The sequence below is a fragment of the Nuphar pumila genome, chromosome 5 (genome assembly GCF_984573655.1).
Source record: "Nuphar pumila chromosome 5, dmNupPumi1.hap1.1, whole genome shotgun sequence".
NCBI lineage: Eukaryota > Viridiplantae > Streptophyta > Magnoliopsida > Nymphaeales > Nymphaeaceae > Nuphar > Nuphar pumila.
Window position 1 is genome coordinate 116,643,075 of NC_143253.1, and position 16,418 is coordinate 116,659,492.

At 36.8% G+C, this 16,418-nt stretch overlaps 1 protein-coding gene across 3 annotated transcripts in view; it reads right to left on the minus strand.

Annotated features, from left to right (window-relative positions):
• The window catches only part of TOP3A (topoisomerase 3alpha), a 148,529-nt gene that overhangs the window by 129,798 nt on the left and 2,313 nt on the right, over positions 1-16,418 (minus strand). The gene's annotated exons all lie outside the window — the stretch shown is intronic.

Sequence of the window (16,418 nt, forward strand, 5' to 3'; positions counted from 1 at the left end):
TGAAATCTCCTCATGCTACAAGAGTTCATATCTCTGACATTACATGATATTACCATCAGATAGTTTCTTTTCAATACATTGCTCTTATCACGTAGCATTAGTTCTCATGCTTCTGGGTGCCTCATTAAAAATTTTCCTGCAAATGTTTCGGTTTATGCTAGATAATTAGTTTATACCTCGATTTCCCCTTAGGTGTCCAATTACCTGTTTATATTCTGATTGGTGATCTCCTGCTCTGCCTTGAATATCTGTTGATTGCAATTATACATTATGCCCTGATCTCTTAAGTTTATTTTGATCTGTATATGCACTATTCATGTCATGTTCGTTTTACCATTAATATAGGTTACATAGACCGCATGTCATCATCTGATTTAGCATTACCCTGCATCTCGGTTTACATTATGTTCATTACCTACTATGATGCTCCCCTTTGTGCCCATGTTCTGCACTCCTACCAGAAACAAAAAGAAACCTCCCCATCTGGCCTTCAGCTGGATTCAGAATTACATAACCAGGGTGTATGGAAAGCTGGTATTGCCAGAACGCAAAGGGCAAGCATGCCTTGAAGCACAGGCTCGTCCCAACTAAGGGAATCCTCAGTCTGACATCATTTATGCCCATGAATGGTAGACTAGTGGCCTGCCTTTTTCTGTACAGGGATATATAATAGAACTTTCCTGTTAAAAAAAAATAGATTGATTTTTCATAATCTGGAGCATTACGGGGAGTACAAGATGGAACGATTTAACTTGTTTGGTCTCGATGGAGCTACTTATGCTACTATCAACAAGGCTATCAATTGGACACAATCCTGAAAGATGGAGCTTACAGACAGAAACCAAGCCTGAGAGTTGTGCTTCAGAAGATGAGGCCCATTCTGTAAGTTTTAATCAAGGAAATTTCGGTGATGTTGTCTCAGGTATGTAGGATAACATATAATGAAGAGAGTTGTATGCTGGAGAATGTAAAGTCAGACCTACACGTTCCCTTCCAACTGAGACTCTTGTCCATGGGCATGATGAACTGACTGTCAGACATAAACAGGTGGTATCTATGCCATTTCAAACTTCAGTATACTCCCTGCATCTCCCACAATCACATGTGTATGTCCACTGTTACCATTCTCATACATGTCTCCCCAATTCACTGTTATCACATTCATTCCTCTACAATAATACACACTACCTAACTGTTATTTTCTCCAACCTTTACCTAGCCCCATTGTATCATCCCTTCATACCATCCTCCCTTTTCTGCATTCTCAGCACCCGGCAATGCTTACCACTACATCTGATGTTGCCATCTACAGCCAAATCCTTGTAACTTGTAGTAGCATCACTACTTCACCATCCGACTCATGGTAGTCCACTGCTGCTGAATACCCACTTAAAACCCATTTTCCAAATATCACAATCTTCCATCTGCACATCACCTACACTTCACACACTTGCTAACCCTTGGTAGCATTGCCCATAACTGCTCCTCCTCCCATCTGCCTACGAGCTCTTCAATCCAGATACCTACCCTTTATCTCCATCTAGGCATAGTTTGTACCGTATTCACAACCATCTCATTACCCATCTTTTTCATATACATCCCAATTCCCTCACTGTTTTATATTGTCATCAACATATGCATTTGTTGTATCATTTCCACTTTGCACTTTTAAGGTTGTTTTCCTCACAATCAATTTTGCACAACATCAGTTTCTCCATATTTCCTACATCATAACATTCATACATAGGCATGAGTATCCTTTCATGTTATCCACTGCTGCACTCAAGATTCCTGCACCTTCCTAGCACCCACTGTGTACATACTATGCTGCATCCATTACTTCAGTTATGCATCCGTTATATGCCTTTCCCTGCATGCTTCATCATGTTCATAAGCATCCCTTCATTCTCATGTATATTTAGGCATTCACATTCTTGTATGCATAACTAGTTAGCTATGCACATCTCATAGGCATCTTAAATTCCATTTCACCATGTATCTTCTTGATATCATTCCTCTTTTTCATTCATACTGATCCACTTGGTTTTGCAGGAAGTGTAGGGAAAATATTATTTCCCCTCTTAACTTAGAAACTGTAATTTCGATTTCAGAATTGTAATAGCTAGGATATTAATGAGAATGCTTATATTTCCTGTATTAGACTAGAATGTATGAGCATGCATATTTTCTAAAAATGCTCGCTACATGTCATTTTTCTTTTTTATGCCAAAAATTTCATGAATGGAAACACGAATGGCATGTGCATCATTCTAATAAAAGGTAATTAATCCTAAGCAAATAACCCACATTGATGGTCATAGTCAAAATGTGAACAATGATTAGGATTCCTATCTTTTATGGAATAACATTGGATCCACACTACATCTCTTTCAAAAATCATCATATTTTCTGAATTTTTCTTCATTTATCAGAGTTTAACTTGAAATTAACGCAAAATATATATCAATGATCATAGTCAGAATATATTGAGAGTTAATTTCATTTCAAACTCTATAAAGGCACCAAAATGTATTTTATTCTTTATCTAAATTTAAATACAGATTATTTTATAATATATTTTATGACCATAGTCAGAAATGTATTATATCTTCAATTTTATTTCAATTCACTTGAAGAATGAAATATGTTTTTCAATATCCGATTTTCAAAATTCTTTAATTCATTCATCATTTAGGATAGAATTATATCATATTTTTCAAATTCTTTTCAAAAATCCAAGTGATTTTGAGATAAACTTTCAAAATATCTTTTTCAAATCCTTTTCACCCTTTTATTTCTCAATTCAAATTCATTTTCAAATTCCATCTCAAAAATCCAGATTTCAAATCCAGTTCTCTAATCTAATTCATTTTGAATTCCAAATTTCACATCCAAATCCCATTTGAATTTCTTAAATTCATTCTATTTCCAAATTCTATTCTGATTTTAAACTTTAAAACCCAAAATTCAATCCCCATTTTTCAAATTCCATCTTGATTTTCAATTCTAGATATAAATTCCAACACTATTTCCAAAATCCATTTCCTTCAGAGATTTCAAGTCCTTTAAAATTCAAATTCAATTTCAGATTTTAAATTCAATCTCCAATTCAAGATTCAAATTCTATTTCAAAGTCCAATTTTGAAGTTCTATTTTAAAGATTCAATTCAATTTCAAATCCCAGATTCATTTTCAATTCTTATTTTCCGCAAGATTTATCTTAATCTTTGATCATTCCAAAAACCCAAGATTTTCAAGTCCTTTCTTCTAGATCTATTTCAAATTTCGAATTAGATTCAAAGTCTAAATCGATTTCAACTTTATAAAATTATTTTCAGATATTTGTTTTCAAATTTATTTCAGAATCACTTAGAAAATCCAAAAGCTTCTGAAACTTTCTTTCTCAAAAGCATACATCTCTGCATTTGCATCTCACAAATATAATTCTTTGTGCATTCTAGACTTAGAATAAATTCTTAGACAATATTAAGGCAAAGCAAAAAGGCATAAATTTGATCTGTGGTTCGATTACCCCTGGTAAAAGAGCTAGGAATGGTCGAACCTCGTACCGACGAGCAAATCCCGTCTCACAATTTTTCCCGCAAATTTTTAAAAAACGGAGGCAAGTAATTTCAAAACATTTTTTTCAAAAATTAAGGTCAAGTGAGACCTTTGCAAAAGGGTTCCTCTCTCTTTCTCTTTCTTTTTTTTTTCTTTTCTCTTCTCTCTTCTTTTCTGTCTTTTATTTTTCCCTTCAAAAAGTGAAATAGAGGCTAGAAAGGAAAAGAGAAGGAAAAAGAAGGAAACAAGAGAGGAAAATGTTTTGCAATGATCACAGGGGTCCCAACGACTCCCTATGGCCTCCTTCACTTGTGTATAAATATGGGGCAAAGTCACACTACAAAGTAATGCATGATAAAAAAAATCATTATTTTTTATCTCTTGTTTTTATTTCCCTTTAGTGGGTGTTTGTGAGAGAACCCATTTTGTTGTTCTCTGAGTGTTCATTTTGGTATTTTGGTGGAACTCGCTTGAGTGTCCACTATTGGTGATTAAGTGAACATCTTTAAAGGAACTCATTTCTTTACAGTGTCCTGTGAATCTTTTAATATGAACTCACGGCCATTTATTCTTATATTGAACCATCTACATATAGTAAAGCTAAGAACTATCAAGAATGGATTGATACAATGAACAATGAATTGGAGGCCTTCGAAAAAACTAAAACATGAGAAATTCAATCATTACCTTTAGGAGAGAAACCCATAGGATGTAGGTGAGTGTATAAGGTCAAGACCAAGTGTGATGGATCACTAGAACGATACAGGGCTAGGTTGGTTGCTAAAGGGTATAGTCAAGAATATGGGATAGATTATGAGGAAACCTTCGCCCCAATAGTTAGAATGACCATTGTTAGCACCCTCATAGTTGTTGTCACTATTAGGTCTGGCATATGGAAAGGTCCTTTGGTTGCGTAAAGCCTTGTATCGCATGAAACAAGCTCTCAAGGTTTGGTATGATTGATTTATAGATTCAAATTATGTTATACTGACAATGTGTTGTTTGTTAAATCCTCTGATACAAGTATGGTGATCTTACTACTTTATGTTGATGATATGATTATCACAAAAGGTGACAAGCAAAGAGTTAGTCATATCAAATCCATCTTTAAGGATAAATTTGAAATAACAAGTCTTGGTTTTCTTCGTTATTTTCTTGGTACAAAATTAGCATACTCACCTCTTGTCACAGAGTAAGTATGCAGCTGAAACAGTAGCTCAATCCGAAATTACTGATAAAAAGAGAGTTGATACACCTAAGGTCATAAATGCTAAAAGATAAACAAAGATGATGGAGAACCTCTAGATGATTCAACTCCCTACAAACACATGATTGGAGCTCTATCTTATCTCTCTATTACTAAACCTGATATTTCGCATGTTATTCATTATGTTAGTCAAATTCAACAATCTCCCACCATAATACATATGAGCGTTGTGATGAGAATTGTTCGATGTCAAAAATATTATTAATAATGAATTATTTTTGTCTTCCTCCTCTCCATTAGAAATGATTGCATACTCTAGTTCTTATTAGAGAGGGAATATAAATGATCGTCGCTCAACCATAGGGTTTTGTATTTTTGTAGGTGACCCTTTCGTGTCCTAGAGATGCAAGAAGCAACAGAATGTGTCCCTATTAAAATGTATTGATTCTTATTGTTAAGATATATATATATATATATATATTCATTTTGTATGTAAACTGAAGTACCCATCAGGGGTATTTCAGTCTTTTCCTTTAATGTAATAGGCACAGTCCAGTAGGAACTGCATTGTTTTTTTATCTTTTATTTTTCTGTTTATTTTTTGTTTTGTTTTAAGTCAAACGATTGTTGGCACGTGGACAGGGCAGGACAATGGGTCTCGTCCTGTTCGCAGATGTACATGGATGTCCAGGGACGTCCTGTCCACACGCGTCTGTGATTCAAATGCACCATGAAGGAACAACAGATCCTCCTGACAAACAAACCTCCTACAAGAACAAACTATTTGCACTAGTTTTTAATGGAGAAAACAACCTTAACACATTTCCTCCTTTCTCAAATAGCAAACTGAATGTAGATGTTTTCTAATGAAGAGAGCACCCAAGTGTCTACTATAGGACCATGCAACACCCACAAATAAACATCTTTGGCCATTTGATTTTCACAACATGCTCCACCTTTTTTGTGACCTGGCCATCACTAAAATGCATGTCATCATGGACTAATCTTATTCCTTATTGTCCATATTTTTCATATAACAACAAAGAAAACCAACTCCCAGCATTTTCTTACCCATGGCCACTTGTGATGAATAGAATACCACATTTCAGATCACTAATCAATGTGGAGTTAAGAGCCCTTCTTCTATCAATCTCCACATATTAGCAGCATAATTACAATTTAAAAGAAAAAATGATAATGACTTTCTTCCTCCTTATATAAATGGCATCTACTAGGAAGTCCAACAGCCATATGCTGAGACAGTCTGGGGTAGGCAGTTTGCTGCAGCAACATATACTGTCTAATACTCTTATGAAGCTGGCCATGACACCAAATATGACTATGTTTTATCAGCCATCTTGCATCTAACAAAATTTCAAATCAATTTCCTTGTTACATTATCGATCTCCTTGTTCCCCCATACTAAAGCATGTTGCTTATCAATTGGTCCAGTGACATGAGAGGCCCTCCAAACATTTGATAAGGACCAGGAGGCTAGGGCTGACAAAGAAGCCAAACAAACCGAACAGAGGGTGTTCAAGCTCGGCTTGTTTCTTGTGTTAAGCAGAACCATGCTTGAACTCATGAAAAGCAAAACAAGCTGGGCATGAGAAAGATCATTTACAAAAATATATTTCAGAGTTGAAACCCATAGGATTTGGACCCTAAACCTACTAAGCCAAGCTCAAACTGGTTCATTTACAAAATACATAATTGTTTCAAACTTGCAAGTAAGAGGATTTGAACTATAAACGTATTGCTTGCAAACCAAGCACTTCAACCATCTTCATTCTATGATATAAAATATATATATAAAGTACATTTATTATGCACTAATGAGAAACATTGGTTGTTCATGCTCGAGCTTGACGAGCCTATTTCATGAGATCGAACAAGCTCCTTATGCACAGAACATGAGCTGAGCAACAAGCAGCCCATCTCGTTTCCCAGACGCGTCACACCGGCGCCCGGGTGTGGTGTCAAATAGGCAAGGGTTCCCTCACTTTGTTGGACGGGTGGGGGTAAAGAAGTTAGTCCAAGACCATAAAATTAGGTTAGCCACTTGGAACATAGGGTCTTTAACTGGTAAGTTGGTAGAGTTAGTAGATGTTATGTGTAGGAGAAATATTGTTGATATTTTATGTCTTCAAGAGACCAAATGGGTAGGTGAGAAAGCTAAAGTGATAGAACCTTGGGGATATAAGATGTGGTATACAGGAATAAATAGGAATAGGAATGGAGTAGGGATTGTTATGAGTCGTCAGTTTATAGATAATGTAGTTGAGGTTCGTAGGAAGGGTGATAGAATTTTACTTATTAAATTAGTATTAGGTACGGATATTATTAATATTATTAGTGTTTATGCACCTCAGGTAGGTTTAGATGATTCCATTAAGCATCAATTTTGGGAAGATTTAGATGGAGTAGTACAAGAGACATCTTATGGAGAAAAGCTTTTCATCGGCGGTGACCTTAATGGACATGTAGGCATTAGTAGGGATGGATTTGAGAATATCCATGGAGGCCATGGTATAGGAGAAAGAAATGAAAGTGGAGAAAGGATTTTAGATTTTTGTTTGTCCTATGATATGATCTTAGCAAACACTTGGTTTAGGAAGAGGGAGTCTCACCTAGTAACATTTAAAAGTGGGGTTAATACGAGTCAGATAGATTTTTTCCTACTTAGAAAGAGAGATAGGGGTTGTTGCATCGATTGTAAGGTTATACCAGGAGAAAGTGTAGCTACACAACATAGAGTCTTAATTTTAGATCTTAGAATTAGACAATGCCGCAAAAGGGATAGACATAGGATAGATCCTAGAATTAAGTGGTGGGCACTGAAAGGAGCTAAACAAGGAATGTTTGTAGAGCAGGTAGTTAAGGAAGTTGATTGGTGTCTCGAGGAGGATTCAGAATCAATGTGGAATAAGATAGCGGGTGGTATGAGAAAAGTAGCTAAGGAGGTATTGGGTGAGTCTAAAGGCGGTGCACCACTAGGTAAGGATACATCATGGTGGAACGAGGATGTCAAATTAGCTATTAAGGTTAAAAGAGAGTGTTATAGAAATCTAAGTAAGAGTCGTGATAATGAGAATTTGGAGAAGTATATGATAGCAAAGAAGGAAGCTAAAAAAGTTGTTCGAAACGCGAGGGCTAAGGTATATAAGGAGGTTTATGACAAGTTGGATACCAAAGAAGGCGAGAAGGATATTTATAGGCTTGCAAAGATGAGAGATAGGAAATCGAAGGATTTGGGTATGGTTAGATGTATAAAAGATGAAACGCAAAGGGTTTTAGTTAAAGATGAGGAGATTAAGGAGAGATGGAAAGATTATTTTGATAAGCTATTTAATGATAGTCATGCTCAAGATCTTGGAGACTTCTCCATTCCTTTTCATGAGATAAATCGTGACTTCATGCGCAAGATTCAAAAGAAAGAAATTGCAGAGGCTTTGAAGAAAATGAAATCAAGAAGGGCAGTTGGCCCAGATGGTATACCTATCGAGGCTTGGAAATGCTTGGGAGAGAAAGGTTTAGAATGGTTGACAAATCTTTTTAACTTGATTTGGCGAACAAATAAGATGCCTAATGAGTGGAGGAAGAGTACTTTGGTGCCTTTATATAAGAATAAGGGTGATATACAAGATTGCACAAACTATCGTGGTATAAAACTCATGAGTCATACTATGAAACTTTGGGAGAGGGTGATTGAGTCTAGGTTGAGGAAGGTTGTCATGATATCGGAGAATCAATTTGGTTTTATGCCTGGAAGATCAACTATGGAAGCTATACATCTTCTTAGACAACTTATTGAAAGATATAGAGAGAGGAACAAAGATTTGCATATGGTTTTTATTGATTTAGAGAAGGCATACGATAGAGTACCTAGGGACGTTCTCTGGTGGACAATGATGAAGAAAGGTGTTTCTCTCAAGTACATTAGTATAATTAAAGATATGTATGAAGGAGTAGTAACCAATGTCCGCACTTGTGGAGGGGTGACAACCAATTTTCCGATAACGGTTGGGTTACATCAAGGATCTGCTTTAAGCCCTTTCCTATTTGCGATAGTGATGGATGAGCTTACGAGATCAATTCAAGAAAATGTACCGTGGTGTATGTTGTTTGCTGATGATATTGTTTTGATTGATGAGTCTAGAGCTGGGGTTAATGCTAAGTTAGAATTATGGAGACAGACATTGGAAGCTAGAGGTTTTAAGTTGAGTAAGAGTAAGACTGAATATATGGAATGTCGGTTTAGTAAGCAACGAAGTAGTGATGGGAGTGTAGTGAAGCTTGGTGAGCAAGATATACCGGTGAATGATTATTTCAAATATTTGGGATCCATCATTCAAAAGTATGGAGAAATTGAGGGAGATGTAAATCATAGGATAAAGGTTGGGTGGATGAAATGGAAAAGTGCTACTGGAGTGCTGTGCGATCGTAGAATGCCATTGCGGTTGAAGGGAAAGTTTTATAGGACGACTATTAGACCCGCTTTACTATATGGTACGGAATGTTGGGCTGCCAAAAGACATCATATTCAAAAAATGAGTGTAGCTCAGATGCGGATGCTTAGATGGATGTGTGGAAATACAATAAAAGATAAGATTCGGAACGAAGAGATACGTAAGAAGGTAGGTGTTGCACCCATTGAGAATAAGATGCGAGAGAATCGTTTACGGTGGTTTGGACATATTCGGCGAAGGCCTAATGATGCTCCAGTTAGAAGGTTGGAGAAATGGAAAAATATATTAGTTAAAAGAGGTAGGGGTAGGCCTAGGAAGACTTGGATGGAGATGATAGGAAAGGATATGAATGCTTTGAACCTCACCGAGGACATGGCGTTGGATAGAAATGATTGGAGGAAAAGGATTCATGTGGAAGACCCAAAATGAATTTCTTTTTTGGTTCATATCGCTGACCCCAATTGTTTTGGGATGAAGGCGTAGTTGTTGTTGTTGTTGTTGTTGTATGTTATAACAAAGAGTAGGGTTCATAAATAAGTCCAATCATTTCTTGCTAAGCTGACTCTGTTAATGTCTCCCAGCGGACTACAAAGTGTTGCCCACTCGATAGGATGTGACCATCTAATACCAACTTTATCCTGCCCCAAAAATACTTTGAGGAAATTTTCTAAAGTATGAATGATTGATGCAGGCATTTTAAAGGTCAATAATTAATACCTTGGAATGCCAGTTAATACAGATTGAATGAGAAGTCGCCCTCCTGCACAACAGGGAACTGACTTTCCAAGATTCTAGCTTCTTCCTGACTTGAAAATCATTGCTGAGCAAAGACTTGCTTTTAACTTTCCATAAAACAGTGGTGAAACTAGGTACTTGATTGGAAACAAACCTCTCAACCAACCAAGCATTCTACTTTTTGTTTCTTACCATGCTTCCTCCAAGTTAATGGAAGTGATTGAGGACACCCTGCAGAGAGCAGGCGAGCAAACATGTGAGACCGCATATCCAAAGTGATTTTGATTCTGGTAGGTGACCACATATGAACTGGTACCATAGGCACTTTGACGGAGAAAGAAGCATGTCTGTGCTTGGTTCAAACTTCAAAACTTTGAAAAAAAATTATTTTTTAGAAGTTAACAAAAAAGTAGTTAGCTTTACAAAGAGCAAAGCAAAGCATCATCTGCAAAAAAGAGATGTGAGATATTAAGCGACCATCATGGAAAAGAGAGAATTGATATCATCTCCCTTCACCGTCAATAGTTTTCCAGAAAATCTCTCTGTCACATTTAAGAGAAAATAGGGGCAGATTGGGTCCCCCTTGTCTGAGTCTGTAATAACTACGAAAAATAGGGAGATTTGGGTCTTGGATCCCTTCACTAGATCCAAATGGAGTAGGCAATAAGGTACGAACTATATGAGTTGGGTCGAATTCACCATGGACCCAAATGGATCCACTTAAGGATTTGCCCAAGTGGTGTCATTTCGAACCCACGTCATGGAGGGTCTGCCGGTTTGAATGGGTTCATAACCTATTACAGACCCGGATCCACTTTAGAGTAGATCCGGTACTGTGGGTTATCGGGTTCGGACCCAGACCCGTTTTCCTTTTTATTTAAAACTCGAGCATCAGAATCGTGCCTAGGGCACGATTCTTGCCCAAGGGTGCAGATAGCAAGATCGGGGGAGGGGAGGGGTTACAGGAGGTAACTGACTCTTCCGGTTCATCGAAGGCAGGTGGTCGCCGCTATAAAAGAGGTAGGTGGAGAAGGTTGTGCTCTGGCGCATCTCTCCTTTCATATCCCTTTTTCCGCCTCTCGCCTCTCATCCCTCCTTTCTTTACAGCATCAGAGTTTGCAGCAAGAAGCACGGTCTTGGAGGCACCTGAGATCGGTCGTCAGCCTCTTTTTTCTCTATTTGTCGCCGGAAAAAGGTAGGATTTTGTCTCTGATTTTGTTGGGTGTGGACTGAATCGGATTCGGGTTGGGTCGGTCAAGGGAAACCCCAATTATTATCGCATGTACGAGCTTTTCAATCTGTTCTTGATTGTCGAAAAATCCAACACTGTGGCTTGGGGTTACCGGTAAGGGTAACGATAGCCTTGAAAAAGGAAGATGTTTTCTTGCCTAACCCTAAACCAGAAATCCCAAAATCAAATCGATTTGGGGGTTTTCTTGATAAACCCTAACACGGCAATACCTAATCCCATCGATTTGGGGTTTTTGTTGTAGTATCAGGTAAAACTTGATGAGGGGTGCTGATTCTTGTTTAATTTTCTTGGTGTGATCAATAAAAAAAAAGTTGGGATTTCTGAGTGGATGATTCCCAAAACGATCCCACTAGGGGTCTGGCTGGCCAAGCCCTAAATCTTCAAATAATATCGTTTTGGGGGTTTGGTTTGATCCTATTCACTTTCTTGATAGGATTTGCTTTCTTTTCTCGGTCAGATTGATTTTTCTTGCTCATAGTTGATTTTGTGATGAATAGCATTTCTTGATCGTGCATCCGATTTTAATCTGTACTTGTCTAAGTTTCATTGTTCATCTAACTTCAAATGATAACCAAGCGGTAATGATAAGCCATTGTATATGTTTTTCCTTTCGGTTCATCTATTGTTCTTGATAATCCAAAAGTAACGATAGCTTCAAACTTCGGAAGGGTTGTATAAAATATATATATATATATATATAGATATATATATATATAAACTTCTCCAACACCCTTTCTTGATTGACTGGTTGTATGGGCATCATGCCAACACAGACTGTTTGATATTGTTCCGACATTTTTGTAATATGCATGATTGTATCGAATCTTTTATTTTTGATTTGCTGAAGATGTTGATTTCCTATTAACATGCAAGGGTAGCTTCATAATGAGTTTCTTTTCCTATCCATTAGCGGCTAATTCCGTCAGTTTACCTTAGCCATATGTAGTAAATTATGTCAGTCCATGAGTGACCTGAATATTGGTACATTTGGAGCCATTATCACATCTCATCTTAAATTGTTTATGATTGATTATTAAATCTGGCTGAAGAAGTAACCCTTACCAAATGTGTTATCTGTTTTCTTTAAAAAAAAATTTGTTCGATAAGCTACTGCACCCTTATGTATGAAATGTTATATTTCTTTTCAACTCCATCGAAGTGTGTTTTTGAACTAATTCTGTGTTCAACTGCATTCTATATTGAACAAGTGTCAGCACAAAGTAGTTTACCACAAAACAAACTCTCAAGGTACATGATACTTCTGTTAACAGAGCAATTGGGTCATATTTATCAGATAGATACATATGATGGGTACTCGTGTTTAGTATATGGTGAACAATGAACATATCGCATGACAAGGAAATTGGGACGCAATGTTTGGGTGTGTGTGTATTACTAAGAATGGGGTTTAATGTTATGGCAGTGATTAGAAGTTGTGGAAATGTTCTAAACTTCGGGAAAATAAATAAATTAATGAAACCCAATTACTCAGTTGAGACCTACCTTGGAGAGTGTGGGTGGTACAAGGCTTCGAGGACTTGTGTCTGGTGTCGAGCGTGAAGCGGCTCGTGGGTCCCCGTCCTCGGAGTTATTGACCAGGACTACGTATGTGTCCTAGGTGGTAGTCTCACGTCTTCTGCAAAAGTTAGGGATGCATCCTGTTTTGAGTTAAGCCCTTGGGAGATTCTCTCGACTATTGGTCGCTCCCTTGGGGATTCAGTCTCCGTTAGAATGTTCGGGTTAATAAATTACCTAGAATAATATAACCCCGAATGTTCTCTTCTGAGATGGTCACATGTGCCCGTGTGTACCCACGGGATAAGATAATTAAACATCATTTAGAAGAGTTAGGTGTCACAACCAGTGGAGACACTAAAGAGATATATGTAAGTTGTATGTCAGATGCATTATATTATCAACTTGTAAATTAGTAGAATTCTTAACTTGGTGGATACGAGATAATTAAATTGTTATCTGAAAGTGTACATGTTATTACATTGACTTTGTGGCATACCTCACCTACTTATTAATGTTGCATATTTGTTATTGTTAAATAATTGTTCACATTCATATTAATGTGGCATAGTTGGTATTGTTATATAACTGCTCACCTGCTCATGTTCATGAATTTAGATCTTCGTTACATAGTGCTTACCTGTCTTGATATACACTAAAGCTCAACCATGACACTCATACCACACACACTCGACTCACGATATACTTGCTCTATCAGTAGAAAATTAATGCTTAGACGTGGTAGTCTAGTTCCTATTTTATTTTAACATTCTGAGGTCCTGAGTACTCACCACAAGCGGTTACAGGAGAGATTTTGATATCTGTTTGATCTACTGGTTCCCTGGCCAACTTGTAACTGATATGTCATCATGGATTCGTTCTTTGTAAATGTACTTGTGTAAAGTTTCATGAACTAAAGTGGAATAAAGGATGTGTGGATTGTTTGAAGATCTTTTTACCTGTATCACTCCATTCACTTAACCATGAGTTATAAAATGATTCCGATATATGAAAAAAAAATCTCGGTGTTTCTGGGTTAAGTTTTTGGGGCGTTACAGAGTCTTTCTTGAATTATCGAATCTTTGGCTAGGCGAGTCATTGACAAAAAATAAGGTCATTGTCACACATGTCATGGCTCATGACATCAACTCTCCATAAAGCCAAGAAGAAGTGTTCAGGAAAAGCCTGCTCCACTATCATAGGAATTGGCAAGATCCATCTTAAGTAGGCTGAACACAAGCCGAGCTTATGCTCAAAAGGCTTAGTTTGTTCAAAAAATTATATGTTCAAACTGACTCGAGCTCAAGCCAAGCTTGAAAAACCCTTTGTACAAACTCGACTCTGGGTCAAACTCAAGCCTAGCCCGGATCCGCTTGGCTCGAATTGAGATGATTTCATTAAAAAAAGTTTTGGAACGAATGTGTAGAAGGTGGCATTTGTAGACGAGTCTGAGTCGGGCCTAAATAAGTTGAGCTCGATCTAGCTAGCTCAGCTCATTGTGCAATCCTAATCTTAAGTCACCAAGCTGCTTCACCATGACACACTAGGAGATCAATGGTCTCATGTACCAGTATAATGTTTTTCCTAATATCCCTTCCTCTGAAAAAGCTCCTTGGTTAAAGCAAATAGTCACAACTCAATGCTCTTTTGGCTAATATATTGTAACTCTATTCCTCTTGGATCTAGATAAACCTTTTTTCATGGAGTGAAATTATGAAAATTATGAAAATACTAGCCTTTTAACCATTAAATTTGTTTATAGTTTAAACATCAACATTATCCCCTTGGAACTATGTGTACAAGTCTATATCCATGTATCCAATTACTTTTAAGCCGCAACACTTAATAACTATATTTGGCACCAATACCCATCTCAACATCTAGTTAATATTCTCTATATATAATAAATTTTATAAAAAGACTCATGTTATGTACGCAGTAAAACAAATACATGAACCAAATTTGGCCAACTATTCTGCCAGTGAATATTGGGTTTCTTGCAAATATTCTACAACCCTACTAACTATGGAGCCTGCATCAACAACAAATTATGCAGGCCAGGCACAAAATTCAAACATCAGTTGACTTATATGTGGAAGAATTTTATTTTAGTCAAAATTACCTATACATTGATACCACAACTATGAAACGTCAGACATGTCGAACTTTGAAAATTAGCTACCTAGACATGGCTCTACGTATATACGAGACAAAAGAAAGGAAAAATGTGTAGCAAGAGAAAAGACAAAGAAGTGAGTAAAAAAAGAAAAAGAGAAGGTCACCAATTCTCAATCAAAGGTTTGAGCAACCCCATTGTCATGACAAGAATTGATACATGAGAGAAAGCGCTATGCGGAGGCCCAAGAAAATGAAATACTTTGCATGATAAAAAAATTAGAACATATATATTTTGTAAAAACATTGAAATTTTGATGGAAAACTTCTAGGAACTTTTTAAAAATGAAGCTCAAAAGGCTATTTGCTGCTAGAGGTCATCACTATTCACCATGTGACATGCCACATCTAGCATACCAATAGTATTGGACACTTTCGAGTTTGAAAATAATCATGCCAACTCGTGTCAAGAAGTGTTAGTGTCGGTGTCAGTATCAAACATGACTGAACACAAACATGTTGGACTTCTAGGCGTCTCCAAATAACATTTTGGTTTAGGATGCAAGAAACGGAACTTGGCCACACTATCTACATAGCATTGGTTTTACATTAACTTGATTAATGTAAAAACATGCCCTTATCTCAATTGTACATAAATAATCAGCAATTTTACTTTACCATCTGTTATAAGTAGTCAGCATATGTGAACCAAGCACTTACATATCAAAGTTATTTTAGATTAGCCAGAATAATCCTTGAAGATAAGTTCTAACAAGTGACCTACTTGGATTTTGTGAACTTTATCGACTATCATGGACTATAGTGGCCAAAAATCCTCTTTAATCAAGCATACAGCAGATAACCATTTCACGTCCACCTTGGCCTACTAATGAAACTATATATCAAACTAAGGGCATCTCGTTACAAATTACATACATGACCCACATGAACAGCCTAAGCATCAGCAAATCCACAGCTAGACCTATTAAGATGTTTCACTGAGATATCCAAAACATAGTATGTATCATTGTGGTACTAAACACAATACTGAAGATACTAATCTTACTCAATGCCAACCCCTAGATCAAGACAAAATCAATTACACATCTATGCATATGTGTGTCTACTTGCTGTCAGACTTATATTGGAACCAGAACTGTGTATGTAAGTGTGCATGTAGGTATATGCATGTGTTTGTGTATGTGTGTGTTGCCCATGTACTTGTTTTCAGGATTTGTTTTTTAATCAGAAAATATGCAACATAATCCAAATCCAATCAAATCAGATTGCTACCAAGACCATACCAATTGGATCAGGACCTTGATATAACAAACGATGAGAAAAATAGGACATAATCTGACAAAACCAAATATGTTGACAGAGCAATAGTGTAACCAAACATTCATGATATAATTTTTTCCTTCATTTTGTTGAAGAAAAAGAGATTGAAATAATAAAAGATAAAAGAACAAAAGCCAAACAAAAACACAGAAGCTGGAGTTGACATGAAATACATGTCAAACCAAAGAACCATAATATACACCTTTGCATGGCAAATAATAGC